The 15,142-nt window shown below is 37.6% G+C and overlaps 1 protein-coding gene across 1 annotated transcript in view; it reads left to right on the top strand.

Moving 5' to 3' along the window:
- The window catches only part of LOC126184871 (egalitarian protein homolog), an 84,311-nt gene that overhangs the window by 2,317 nt on the left and 66,852 nt on the right, over positions 1-15,142 (top strand). The window lies entirely within an intron of this gene.

Here is a 15,142-nt window from a genome sequence, read left to right as displayed (position 1 = left end):
TTGGGGGAGAAGGGAGTCTTGCAGCATGTTTAGATAGCATTCACTGAGGGGGCATCATTTGACAGGAGTCATATTCAAAAAGTAATCCACGCAATGGACAATGACTTACACATTAGTAAATGGCATACCTTTAACTATTAATTGACATAAGAGGTAATAAATAAATTACAGTTACTGCCTGATGATGTGTTTTTTACGATCCTACTATGAACGCTGCCGCACCCTATATATGAAAATGTTACAAATCCTGTATGAAGCAATAGCACAAAAATTGGAGTGGTATGCCCACAAGTGAACATTAACAAAATAGTTTTTGGCCCTATGTAATGGCTGAAGACATTAATTACCTTGTATTGTGATGGGGAGAATAGCCAGACCTGGAGTTACTGAAGATAGCCAATAACCTCTCTGTGTGCCCCCAAAGATGAGTTTCGTATTAAATCCATATTTCTTAAGCAAGGAAATATATTTAAAATTTCAGTGATGTCGTCTGCCATTCACCGCAGTCGTTATTTTCCTTAATTGCTTATAAAAGAGACATGTATTAAGCTATCAGGTATCATTGAACTGGGAACTAATAACATGTGGGGTTTTACAAGGTTCCATCTTAGGACCCTTACTGTTTCTCGTGTATACCAATGACCTTTCATCAGTAACATTACCAGATGCCTGGTTTGTTTTGTTTGCTGATGATACAAACACTGCAATAAATAGCAAATGAAGTGTAGTCTTAGAAAAATTGGCCAATAAAATATTTGTGTACATTAATCACTGGCTCCTAGCCAATTCTTTGTCACTAAACTGATGACAAGCAGATAGAAGAAGTGGACAGTGTTATATTCTTGGGATTACAGCTTGATAATAAATTCAACTGGGAGGAGCACACCACAGAAGTGCTGAAGCACCTTAACAAATCTCTGTTTGCAATGCAAATTGTGTCAGGCATAGGGGATATAAAAATGAAAAAGCAGGTATACTACACTTAATTTCACTCCATAATGTCATATGGGACTATTTTTTGGGGTAATTCATCAAGACAAGCTAAATTTTTCCAGGCACAAAAATGTACAGTAAGAGTTATATGTGGTGTGAACTCAAGAACATCCTGCAGAGGCTTGTTTAGGGAACTAGGGATACTAACTACTGCTTCCCAATATATTTATTCCTTAATGAAATTTGTCATTAAAAATACATCACTTTTTCAAACCAACAGCTAAGTTCATGGAATCAATACTAGAAATAAACATAATCTTCACAAGGATTTAAAGTCACTTTGTGTGTGTGTGTGTGTGTGTGTGTGTGTGTGTGTGTGTGTGTGTGTGTGTGTGTGTGTGTGTGTGCGTGTGTGTTTTTCTGCACCATTTCAGTGCAGTAATGTGTTCACTGTAAATAAGTATTGTGGTAGTTCTATTTTGTGTTTATTACCTTATAAATAAATAAAACACTATTTATTTTAATTTTAAATTCAGTACATTAATGTGATCTTAGTAAATGAGTGTTGTAAAATGATTCTTTCATATAGTGTTCATTAAAAATAAATAAATGATGATCATTCCACTTGGGCCCTGTAGAAGGTACATTAGCTTATTTGCTTTAGTTGTGAGTATTGTTTTACTGACATGTTCTACATCATGGATGACCACCTCACTACGAATCAGTTGGAATGAAAGTAAATCTAATCTAAAAAAAAAACTGAATCACAGAGTTTGTTAGTCATTTTACGAAATTATGTGCTGGGGGGGGGAGGGGGGGTGATATTGTAAACACAGAAGTACTGAAGCTGATGCTGCATTTCTTAATTGTGTGAAGCAATTAATAATATGCTTCGTCTATTTTTAGTTAACCAAGTTGGGTTCTTAAGGGCTAAGTGGCCATACCTACAGGCTGTCCCAGGAGGAGTGGTCAGTACTCAGGGATAGGAGAGGAATAGTCTAGAAGCAAAAAACCTAGTAGAACGTAGGCCCAAAAATGTAAAAATGTATACCTTAAGAGCTACAAGCATTTGTTCAGCAGAAGAGAAGTGCTTCCCACTAGCGGAGATGAACAAGTGCTCCCAGCTCTTAAAGTACGCATTTTAAGTTCCATGTGTATTAGACATTTTTCTCTTGTTTTGGTGAGTACTTCCTGCTCCCAAAATATGAAAATGAAAAGCAAAGACCTTGAAGTAGAAGAGATCTGTTTCATAGTATCAAAAATGAACAAGCACTTATAGCTCTTAAGGTATGTATTTTAGATCTCATGTTTACAAGACATTTTTGCTGCCAATCATGGTTCCTCTCATGTCGCTAAATATTGACCATTCCTCCTGGGGGCACCATGTGTAAGTCATGTGAGGATTTCTTGAACATTAATGCTGACTATATTATTTTGTGTCAAGAATTTTCACAGATCGAGACAAAATAATCACTGCCTTTATGAAATATGGTGGGACTGCTGTTGTTCATAGTACATGTAGTTAGTTTGGAAAATCGGCTATTCTTGTATGATCTTCCACAGTCTACATTTTCATTTTGTGAGGAAATGCAACATAGCTCAGAAACTGTGCCAACATACACTTGCTAGTTAACACACTGTGTTGCCTATATAGAGTTAAGAGTTGACAATGTGAAAGGGCAAAAAGTGCCAGTAGCATTTTGCTGTAGCTTCAGTGGAGGAGTACTCTTGAAATCTTACTGCGAGTTTTGAGTGATCATTTGGAACCATCCAGGTTGGGTTGTTTTTATGAAACAAGCCAAGGGAAACTTTCCTTATTTATGAAAGGGACAAGAGGGCCATTTTACCGATCTCTTGCAGTTTCTAATGCTACTTCAGTAGTGGCTGTAGTTTAAAGTTACGTAGGCCTGTGTGTTTTGAAGAGTGTTGTTGGCAACACTTGCAGTGAAGTATAATGAATTCAAGGGAGTCAACAGCTGGTTGTAATTCACCAGGGAAAGAGGAACAGGAAGATGATGTGAATAATACCACAGAATACACAAAATATTTGGAAAAAACTTTGTTAGCCCATATGTGAAACAGACAGTACCAATTTGTGTACTGTAAAAGGAAAGAGCCTTGTCTGACACTGCCCCTAGTCTGAAATTTAGCACAATTCATTATTTAACATGGTTTAACACTAGAAATCAAGAAATTCCATCAGAGCTGTACATAATTCACAAAATACTGCATTGGGAGATGGTGAAAGAAAGGACTGGGATCGTGCGGGGTGTGTGTGTGTGTGTGTGTGTGTGTGTGTGTGTGTGTGTGTGTGTGTGTGTGGGCACGTGCTCAAATGGCTCTGAGCACTATGGGACTTAACTATAACTTAGAACTACTTAAACCTAACTAACCTAGGACATCACACACATCCATGCCTGAGGCAGGATTCGAACCTGCGACCGTAGTTTTCACGCGGTTCCAGACTGTAGCGCCTAGAACCACTCAGCCACTCCAGCCAGCTGTGTGTGTTTGTATATTGAGTGTTATTGTAATATATGCAGAATATATATTCAGAGAGAAGGAACAGATATCAAAAATTTATACCTTCCAAACTACAAAAGGTAACACCATCATTTCAACATTCCTGGACAGACAACAGTTTGAAATCTGAACATTCCAGATAAACGTTCCAATCGCAGCCACATTGGTGCTGTTGCTTTCTTCTTCATAGAGAAAACTGTGACAGGACTAATCTATCTAGACATACCTCAAAACGGGTTATTTCTTCAACTTGAAGATTATTCAGATGACTTCATCTTCATGCAAGGCGGTGCCCCACCTCATTTCTCTAAGGACGTTGTATGTTACCTGAATGACACCATTCCAGCATATGGGATTGGAAGAGGACGAGAAGAAGATGAACTTCATTGCCAGTGGCCTCCCAGGTCTCCACACCTCACGCTTTATGACTTTATGTGGGGTTACATGAAAGGCCGTGTTTTAATACCCCCCTGCCCAACACTCTTTAAAGTCTGTGACATCGCATTGTTGAAGCTGTGAATTCGATAATGAGAGACCAGCTGCTTTGTGTGTGGCAAGAAATGTGCCACTATTTTGGTATGTGTTGTCTAAAACAAGGTGCGTACATCGATTGCATAAAAATCTGTACTTTTCTCTTTCCAGTAACATTGGAATTGTGTTTCCATATTTTGTAGTTTAGAAGCAATAAATGTTTGAAATATGTTCCTTCTTTTTGAATAGCCCTGTAGCTGGGGACAGTGCCAACACTGATTAAGCTTATCAAATACATTTTTTGCTTGCGTTTCCCCAACTTAATACCATACTTGAAAATTAACACTAGGAGGGGAAAAAAGTCTTGTTCCATAATAGCAGAAATCTAGTCAACTCAGTTAAAATTATAAAAATCACAAATGCTAAATTTCATAGTAAATTAATCATTCCTTTTCAGAATATCCAAACATGGTTAAATTAGTCCATTTTTGGTAAAGTAGTGACTATTATAAATGCTGGTTAATGAATCACTCCAGCATCCAAAAAAATTATAATTCCGTTATTTCTGTTTTGATTCAGAGTAGTTTTATTTTTATAGCCATTACAGTATAATGAATGAAATTTCAGGTAAATATTAATTTACATTTTTAGGTTTAGCATGAAAATGAAAAATATGGTTACAAAATTTTGTTTTTGCAATGGAGTGAGAAATTATTATATTAGTCTCTATTCCTGCTAAATGTACAGATTCAAATAGAAAACATTCAACAGTATCATGTTTCACCACATACACAGTAAATTTGGGCGTAAGTGTTTCATTAGGCTCGTACTCTAAGAAGATCACTGACATATGATTGCACTTACTTTAAATATCCTGAATCAGTCAACTACAGAGGTAGGTGTTAGTCCTGTTAAGAAACCGTGGTCAGTGAAGTCGAGTCATAAGCTCTATGCGTCAAGAAAGCGCAGAGAAATTACTAAAGCTGTGGATGAACCTTGCTTCTACACACATGGTAGAAGCAAGGTTACCCAAGAGACTCATGGATTCAGCATAGAGGGTAGGAGGAGTCGGGGCAGACCGAGGAGAAGGTACCTGGATTCGGTTAAGAATGATTTTGAAGTAATAGGTTTAACATCAGAAGAGGCACCAATGTTAGCACTGAATAGGGGATCATGGTGGAACTATATAAGGGGGGCTATGCTCCAGACTGAACGCTGAAAGGCATAATCAGTCTTAAATGATGATGATGATGATGATGATGGTGGTGGATGAACACACTATGGCAAAACTGACCACACTCTTCAAAGTAGAAATTCCATCTTCAGAAGAAAATGAACCAAAGCACTCTTGTACCTCTTGCCAGAAATTTTTCACAAATATTGATTCAGCTGTTGAATATTGTGCATCTTACAGTGAAAAGGTGCAAGTTTTAACTATTATTCTGGAGACATTTTCAAAGAAAACAATTTTGAATCACATTCCATCAGTCTCAGAGTACATGGTAGACAAATCGAGAAATGTGAGTGAGGTCTTTAAAAGACCAGATCCCTATTATGGTCATCCTGTAGAAACAGCTCAAGTTCAAGTAATGCAGTCATTTTATCTGGAAGATAAATGGGACTGTTCTTGCCAGAGTGCCAACAAAAAAAAATACACTATAACTGTAACTATAACAGTTGAAGGTCAAAAAGTTCTGAAAGTGAAGAGATACATGAATCGCACTATTAAAGAAACTTTCGCAATTTATAAGAGCAACTATACAACTTCACATATTGAAAGATAAAAATTTTATGCACTACGACCTAAGTGAGTAGTTCCACACCCACTTAGAGATGTCTGTTTATGTGTGTACTGTGTGAATTTTGAACTTTGTGTGTTAATTCTGAAGAACTCACTGGAGCATGTGACATGACACCTTGATTGGGCGTGTGAAGTCATAAGTAGTCTCTGATGTAAAAGTGAGAGACTTGTTTGTTTCAAGAATGTGGTGGTGACTGCCCTGGAAAGGGAGGACAGTCCTTACAGACAGACACTTGGCCTGAAAGATGTAGCAGATAACTCTGCAGAAATTACATATGCGACATGGGAGGAAAATAAACTAATTAAGAAAACTGTTGCCTCTGACAGTTTCATTGATTAACTTGGTAAATGGTCAGTGAAAGCAGTAACACACCAGCATCTGAAGAAACTGCAACACCACCACATTGCAAAAGTGAAAGGGTGTGTACAGGCTGAAGAACCCTGTTTAGTGCTTCACTGTGATTTTGCTGAGAACTGGTATGTAATTCTCCCACAGAAAGGGTACCATTGGAGTAATGATGGTGATGATGATTGTTTTGTGGGGCACTCAACTGCGCTGTTATCAGCACCCATACTAGTTCCCAACCTTTGCTCAGTCCAATCTCGCCACTTTCATGAATGATGATAGAATGATGAGGACAACACAAACATCCAGTCATCTCAAGGCAGGTGAAAATCTCTGGCCCCACCGGGAATCGAATCCGGGTCCCCGTGCTCGGGAAGGGAGATGGAGTAATGACCAGGTTTCAGTGTTTACAGGAGTGACATATTTTCAAAACAAGACCATAACTGTTGCAGTTATAAGTGATGACACAAAACATGACTCAGCACATATTTTGCTAGCAATGCGCAAAATTCTTCAACTGCAAAGAGGGCAGAGAAGATGATCATTATTTCTTATGGTGCTCCTAGTCATTTCAAAAATCATTACCAGCTGTTTCAATTAAGTTGCTTGTGCCAACTGACTGGGTATACAATGCTACAGGTCACGGGAAGAGGTCTTTTGATGCCGTAGGAGGCCTGCTGAAGCACCATGCTACAAAACAATCTCTCTAGACCAAATACAGCTGCGATTCAGAATGCTGAGGATTTTACGAGAGTCGTGAAATATTACACATCCACAGCCCTCATTCTTTTGTCCAAAGAGAAAATCGAAGAATTATGTGAGCAGAACAAAGAAGAATGGTTGAAACAAACTACTCCTGTGAAAGGAATTCAGAAAAAACATTTTTGGACTCAAAGTGATCGGCGAACTCATATTCGAAGCACTTTAAAGAGCAAGAAGAAAAAATTTTGTTCATTCAGCCAACACCTCGGAAATGGCAGGGTAGTATTCAGATTCACAACCTGAGAAGGGGGATGTTTGTGGCATGTGTGTACGACTGACCGGTGGATTGCAGAGATTATAGACACCAGTTATGAGTTAAACGAAATTGTAGTGAACTTTATGCTACCACATAGACCGGGTGCTGGATATAGGTTTCCAGCAGTAGGACAGCAACAACGCCATCATTGCTCACTTCCTGTTCACAATGTTGTGAAAATCGTAAGTGCTCCAGTTCGTATTGGTTCAACAGGAAGGCATCACTCTATATCAAAGGAAGATACTGAAGCAGTGGAATACATTTTTAGTTCATTGACTGGCTAATTTCAGTACAAAACAGAGCGCACAGAAGTTGTATAAATTGAAACCTTTAAGTCTTTGGACCTTTCACATACATTTTCGAACCTTTTAAAATGCTTGAAAAAATGAGTCTCTCACTTATCTTTCATAACTAAAATTATGTTAAGTAAGGCTAGGTTTTGATTTTTATGAGCCTTTTACATGATAATGTGGCAATAAAACAGGTTGGCTGTAAAACCTGTTCTACCTAAAAGTGGAAGCTCTCCTTTTCAGGGAATGTAGAACTGTATGGTACTAATCAACAGAAAAAAAATATCGAAATTTTATGGATTGGCATTTTTGGAAAAAAAAAAGTTTTTTCCATAATTTAAAAAAGTTCAGAATGCTGTAGTAAATGAACTTTGACAGACAAGTCCAAATGGAGGATTTCTTTGTAATCATAACGCAGTTATCTTTCAAATAAAAAACCCCAACAAAATATCTAGAACTGTTCCAGAGGAACAGAATTTTAAAATTTGCATTTTCAAAATGGTATGCGCAGTGTCATATTTGGAGGTCTGTATCTTGGAGCAGAAATTTTTTTGGAGAAAAAAAAATCCATGTTCCTTACTTAGTCCATTTTAACATATGCTAAATTCAATACCATCCGAGACTATGAAGGTAAGATTTTTTCCTGGCATGCCTGAATTGATATGGACTATGCCTAAGTGAGAATGTTGCAAAAAAAAATGTAAATGTTGTCAATTATGAAATCATTCCAATTTGTAATAAAGAATGTAACACAACAGTCACGGAAACTGGTGGTTTTGGGTGGCGATGAACTGAGCAAGAGAATCACCAGACAAACCAGAACGACTAAAATATAATATTAGAACTAGAACAAAAACATAATATAAAAACCTGCATTGAAGGCTTCACTTAGAAAGTATGTAGAGGAAAGAATGCTTTGTATGATAATAGACCAGACACCAGTGACGTTATGATTAGTAGAAACACACTCCCATCATCACATGAATGCCAGTGTTTATCACTTGACAATGACCAAAAGTTCATTTAATGTGAGATAAATGATGTCTTATATCAACATGACTTACAAATTTTTTAATTTCAGAATACTAGATTATATCTATACAGCTCATTATTTTAATTTATAACAATTAAACATCTAAGTCAAAAGTATTGAGAACCTTGGCTCTGTTGTTGTTGTTGTTGTTGTTAGTGTTCAGTTTTGAGTGAACACTACAAATGATACTTAACGTTTTCATGCATTTCAAAACTTACACTACACACAAGAGCCTCTGACATCAACTCCTAAATTAGGTTATAGTCATCCACCACAACGCCTGAAAAATTTATTGACAATTACCTCTGTCATGGTTTAGGGTAACTCAGGGTATTCCTCGTCAACAAACACAAATTTTTTGTCTCTCTCAACAGCTGAAGTTCTCACTGTTAAAGTGGAAGTATTAGCTCTGAAATATGTGGAATTTTTCTTTTAATGGAAGGAGTTCTACCATGACATGACTGTGCCACAATTTATCCATTGTTGACAAACAAATTGCTACATTAATATTAGATCCAATTCCTTCTGGTTCTGTCCCTGTAGCATATTGGACAAGAAGGTTGAACTACAATTTTGGCAGCTCATTGTAATGCCAGAAACTTTTTAATCCACTTTTTTTACTATTGTTATTAATACTCCTGCTTAACTTTTTCCCTGATAAATTACATTTTTCATCATAAAGTATGTTCTAAATTTAGAACTGTGTGTGTTGGGATTTGTGGCAGTTGCAGAAGTCCCACAATAATTACTTATTATTTGGACGTACGAAACAATATCATAACCTTCCGAACACCGTAAACTGCCGAGACACCATGAAGCAGTACTCGCAGATGGAGGTGAAGGGGTTCAAGCATTGGTTGTTCTCAGTCATCAGCAAACTTTAATAATGTTTGGCACATTCACTGCTACTTTTTGATCTGATGTAACTTTATTCTGAAAACATTTCATCACAAGGTGGTAAAGTAGATAAAACTTACTTCCTCTGGTGAATGCAGTATTTTTTTATATTAATTTTCTTCTTTCCTGCCACATCCTCCTGTACTGTTATTGTCACTGCAAGTGGATAAGGACTGCAGTTGCTTCCTCTAGTGAATGCAGTACTTTTTTATATTAATTTTCTTCTTTCCTGCCACATCCTCGTGTACTGTTATTGTCACTGCAAGTTGATAGGGACTGCAGTTGATGTTTTGTAAATATGTGAGTGAAACAGGTCAGTTACTGCTGGGCATGTCCTGATAGTGTTCCTCAATGTGAAACACTTATTACTTCACAATATTTAACTTAGAACTGTTGTTCGGTGCTGCAAACTTCGCTTATAGTTCTAACACATTTTGGCAATGATGCCTAAACAAGTGTGCACAGGGAATGTGCAGAAGGAAGTACCTAAAGTTCCTAAATTCTGTGAACTTGAGACTCCCATAACAGCAGAGAGATGGGTGTGACATGTCCCATATAGGAGTTGTGATGATATATATTACATTTATACTGTACCATATTTTTCAAATGATGACTCTACTCTACATCGTAAACCTATTGAATGTTTGTAGAATAGGTATGTAGCCACTTGCATACGCATTATGATTAGCTAAGAGACATAGTGAGTAAGTGATAGAGCATGCATGTGCGACAAGCTCTTCTGCTCATGTTTCACTGCTGTGAGGTGCTACCCAAAAGTTCCTGGAATACCCTAACAAATAAATTTACACTTAACCTGGACATTACGTATCACCATGACCGTCAGTAGTAATCAAATGTTCAAATGTGTGTGAAATCTTATGGGACTTATCAATAGTAATCGACTTGGGGGTGTATACACCACTTCCAGCTCTTTTTCCATGAACTGAAAGATCCTTGGGATGCATTTTTTGTGAGCCTGTTTAGTACCACTTGTGCAATTCTATTTGAATATCCTCAACTGTATGAATTCTTCGGCTTTAACTCAAGTTTCATTCTGGGAAAGAAAAGTCACTTAGTGCCAGGTTGGGTGAATATCCCAGATAAGGAACAACTCTCATTTTGATAATCTTTTCATATTTTTGGGCCATAGCCATTTAACAACGTTTGAATGATATGAGACCACGTTCACTGCACATGTAACGTCTGTACATCTACATCGATACTCCACAAGCCACCTTATGGTGTGAGGCAGAGGTTACCCCATACCACTGCTAATCATTTCCTTTCCTGTTCCATTCAAAAATACAATGAGGGAAAAATGAGTGTCTATATGCCTCCATGTGAGCCCTAATTTCTTGTATCTCACCTTCGTGGTCTTTACATGCAATGTATGTTGGAGGCAACAGTGTCATTCTGCAGCCAGCTTCAAATGCTGGTTCTCTAAATTCTCTCAGTAGCATTCTTTGAAAAAGATGTCACCGTCCCTCCAGGTATTCTCATTTGAGTTTCCCAAAGCATCTCCGTAACACATATGTGTTGTTCGAAACTATCAGTAACAAATCTAGCAGTCCACCTCTGAATTGCTTCAATGTCTTCCTGTAATCCGATCTAGTACGGATCCCAAACACTCAAGCAATACTCAAGAATAGGTCACACTAGTGTCCTGTATGCGATCTCCTTTACAGACGAACCACACTTCCCTAGAATTCTCCCAGTAAACCGAAGTTGACCATTTGCCTTTCCTACCACATTCCTCACATGCTCGGTCCATTTCATATTGACTGCGTCAAGCAGGACGCTACTAATGCTGTATCAAAACAAGACGAGTTTGTTTTTCCTACTCTTCTGCATTACCTTACATCTTTCAATATTTAGAGCTAAATGCCATTCATCGTACCAACTAGAAATTTTGTCCAAGTCATCTTGTATCCTCCTGCAGTTGTTTTGAACCTGCTGATGTTCATTCTATTGCTCTGTTGTCCTACAGCTGAAAAATGTGTTCGCTAACTGTCTGTCATAAATTTCGGTAGTTTTTTCCTTATCTACACAGTGAGACACACAGCTCAATAGATCTTGATAATGACTTCACTTAATAAAGTCTAATTATACCCAATATTGTTGTACTTGATAATGGCTTAAGGCTGAAATTGTGATAGTAATATGAAATAAAGGAGTTTGTTTGGTCAAAAGACAGAAGTATCATTCAAACAACTGTCATTTTGTTTTTCACTGGAAACTCCTTGGTGATCAGTTGCAATGTGTAACCTTGTTTTGTCATGGAGGAGCAAGTGACCACCCTTGCGCCACTTTTGTTGGACAAAATCCCTGACATACCCTGTAACACAGCTCCACGACATTGCATACATCTTGGACGATCTGTCTACGATCTTCCAGCACCATGTTCTGAACAGTAGTGACATTTTCAGTATTAAGGCCAGTTGACTGCTGTCCTGAAACAGAAGCATCATAAAACAAATGTTTTGCCATCTTGAATACATTTGGATCAGTCATAAGTTCGATTGTGGCTTAAAGTGTTTTCCCAAAATGCATGCCTCAGTATGTCGTGTTTATGTAGCAGTTAAACATGACCACCTAGCACAAGGCCACTTGAGCCACTAACTCTTGAAGAATTTATGTGGTACCACCTGATGACATTTCATCATATTAGCTAGACTTCACAACCTACACATACATACTGGGAACTTTTCAGTAGCATTTCCTTTTTCTATAGGCCACGGCAGGACAATGGAAAAGGCTGTTACATAAATGAATCTTACAATCTGCAGCAGAATGTGTATGTTTTTATGAAAAACTTCAGCTGATTAAAATTGTGTTTTGGACCGGGACTTCAACCTATGCCTTCATGTGCATTACTCATATTAGGCTGTTATATGCTAACTCTGGCACCTGGTGACCCACAAGATTCCTTCAATAAGTAGTGTTGTAAGTGGGAGGGGGTAATTGAAACACTTTGTATTTTTTGTGCACTATCTCGCCCGTGGTACCAATACAACATGCTGTGTCTGTTGAAAGTACAAGGTGAATCCAGCTGCAAGTTCAGAAACATTTTTGCTTACATCAATTCCTTTGCCACCTGACTGATATGCTGACTTGTTTCTAGAGGAAAAATATGGTTTACCGCAAACAGCATTAAATTAACAACTGTCTTGTACAAAAGTTGATTGTTAAAATGAGAGGTTCAGTTGTGTACCTACTTTAGCAACAGGATTTCTTTATATACATTACTTCAGTGTGTCATGTGTAATGGATTCCAGTTGCCAAATATGGCTAGTCAGTCTCTCGAACAAATGTAAGTTTCTTTGTGATAGAACTTACTCGTGTAATATGGAAAGTTAGTGTACGGACTGACTGTAGGATATACCTTGTAAGCACTGTGGCATTATCAGTTTACGTGAGAAATGTTACTGTGCACCTGGCGCACTTACTGGAAACTGGATGTCAAATCCTAATTGAAGGTACACTGCAAAAGCATGAGAGTTATGGAATATAGATGTAGATATTAGTATCAGCAGTCTGGGATCACTGAAGTTGAACAAAGCCCCATGGTTCAATGGAATTTATACAGGATTGTGTACAGAAGTTTAACTGTAGCAAACCGTAGATCCCTCAAACAAAAAAACTTTGCTCAGTGGTTGGGAGAAAGCACAGGCCGTACCCACCTGTGGGAAGAGGTATTATGTGTTGTAGAATCTTAAAACTTAAATTTTTGGAAATGTAAAATTCTGTTCTACACAAAAATTTAGTATCACATGACTACAGTATCAATGAAAGACACTTGGAATCAGTCCACTTGTTAAAATACCTTGGCGTAAAAATTTGTGACGATATGAAATTGAAGAACAACACAGGTGCAGTCATTGGCAAAGCAGGTGGCACATTGGTTCATTGATAGAATACTGGGGAAGTACTGTCATTCTGCTAAGGAGGTTGACTGCAGAACTCCAGCTTAGCCCATTATAAAATATTGCACAAGTGTGTGGCATCCATGCAAAATTGATCTAATGTGATATTGAATTAATACTATGGGCCACATGAATGGTCACAGATTTGTTTGACTCATTTGAGAGCATAATGGAGATGCTGAAGAACCTGAAAATAGATGCTAACCATCCCATGAAATATTGCTTACAAAGTTCCAAGAGCTAGTATAAAGTGATGAATCTAAAAATTTACTACAGCCTCATATGTATTGCTTCTGTAGGAACCACATCGATTATATTAGACTACTTACAAGGTGCACAGTGGCATTTCAATACTTATTCTTCACACATGGTATTTGAAAATGCGTCGGGAAGATACTGTAACGCATGGTCAATGGGAAGTACCCTCTGCCATGCACTTCACATTGGTTAGTAGAGTGTAGAAGTAGATGCAGAATAATAACTTTGGTGTGATACAAGAGCCAAGATTCTGTTTTTAAAAAAGTCAACAACAGAAATATTACATGAACAGTGATAAAGATTATTAAGGTCTGTAGATTTGCACCATGGCCTAAAGCAAAATAATACGTAAACCAAGAAGGATATACAGAAATCTTTTGGCTGTAGAAAGTATGTTATGTAGCCTATATGTGTATCATCTTTTACAGATGTGTGTTTTGTCATAAGCGTACTCTTAAGCCATTATTGCGTGATCTTCCGTAGTAATTCAAGTTTCCTGTCTGTTAGCCCTTACAACAACATATATCTAGAAAAAAAGCATGCTTACTAAAATAAAGAGAGAAGCAATATCAGATAATAATAAAAAGAGCTTGACCTTTGACGAAATTTGTAAAGAAATATTAAGAACAATAATCTAACATTAATGTATTGGTAGGTGGCTTTACCACTGAAGAGTCCATAAATATATATTTGTAGAATCCGTGAAAACAAATGCAATTCACGTAGTATGGAAATAAGACATACGGTTTTTAACACAGTTAAATATGTTGCTAAAAGTAATCTCCAGTTTCATTACCAATTGATGAGCACCTGTAACTGTCACATGAAGGAGCTGACACTGTTAAAGATTTTTCCTTGGTGGATGAACTGGAATGGGTTCTATCAGCTTTGTAAGAAAAATGGAGGAGCTACTTTGAGGAGGAGGACGAGGGGTAGCCCTGCATTCAAAAGACTATATTAATTGCCAATACAGTAGTGTTCTGACCAGATGCATCTCTATTCCTACTGTAATGTGACATCAATGGTAAGAGAATAAAGCAAGAGTTGATAGGTATCAAGCAGTTCCGGGTGGTGTGATTATGAAGCTGATTACTTAAAATGAAAGAAAAATTTCACTCCAAATCAAAATGAAAAATTTCAAGTTTTTTGTCTCCATTGGATTTGTCTGTTCCTGTCACATGTGTTTGAATGTTTTCAGTGGTCCCAACATGGTTTCCTTTCAGGCAAGATTTGTTGTAAGTAGTGTGTCACTTGGGGGTGACTAAACTGGTTGGGGAAGCATTTGAATACTCTCTTATTGCCAGAGTGTCCTTCATTGCTAACACAGTGTTGTTCTGTATAATGTCCTGATGAAAGAGTCTTTCTGGATTTGTGGGTGGATGTATATGGGCTGTTTACCCAACTGTTGAAGTACTTTGACATGAAACTCCACAGTTACTCATAGAATGCAGGCTATTTATTTCGTCAGTGCAAACACCTTGAGGATCAGTCCTTTATAGTAAAAAAAGTGCCAAGGAGTCTTCTTTATTAGAGTTTCAAATGTTCTTTACGCTCAGTTTAAGTGGAGCAAACCGTACAGGCTAGGGCATGTACATTTCATTTCATACGTATGATCCTTACCAAGACAGATCAAAATTGATTGTGCAGAT

The sequence above is a fragment of the Schistocerca cancellata genome, chromosome 4 (assembly GCF_023864275.1).
Source record: "Schistocerca cancellata isolate TAMUIC-IGC-003103 chromosome 4, iqSchCanc2.1, whole genome shotgun sequence".
Classification (NCBI taxonomy): Eukaryota; Metazoa; Arthropoda; class Insecta; order Orthoptera; family Acrididae; genus Schistocerca; species Schistocerca cancellata.
The sequence above is the reverse complement of the archived record's forward strand: the minus strand, read 5'-3'. Positions and strand labels throughout refer to the sequence as shown.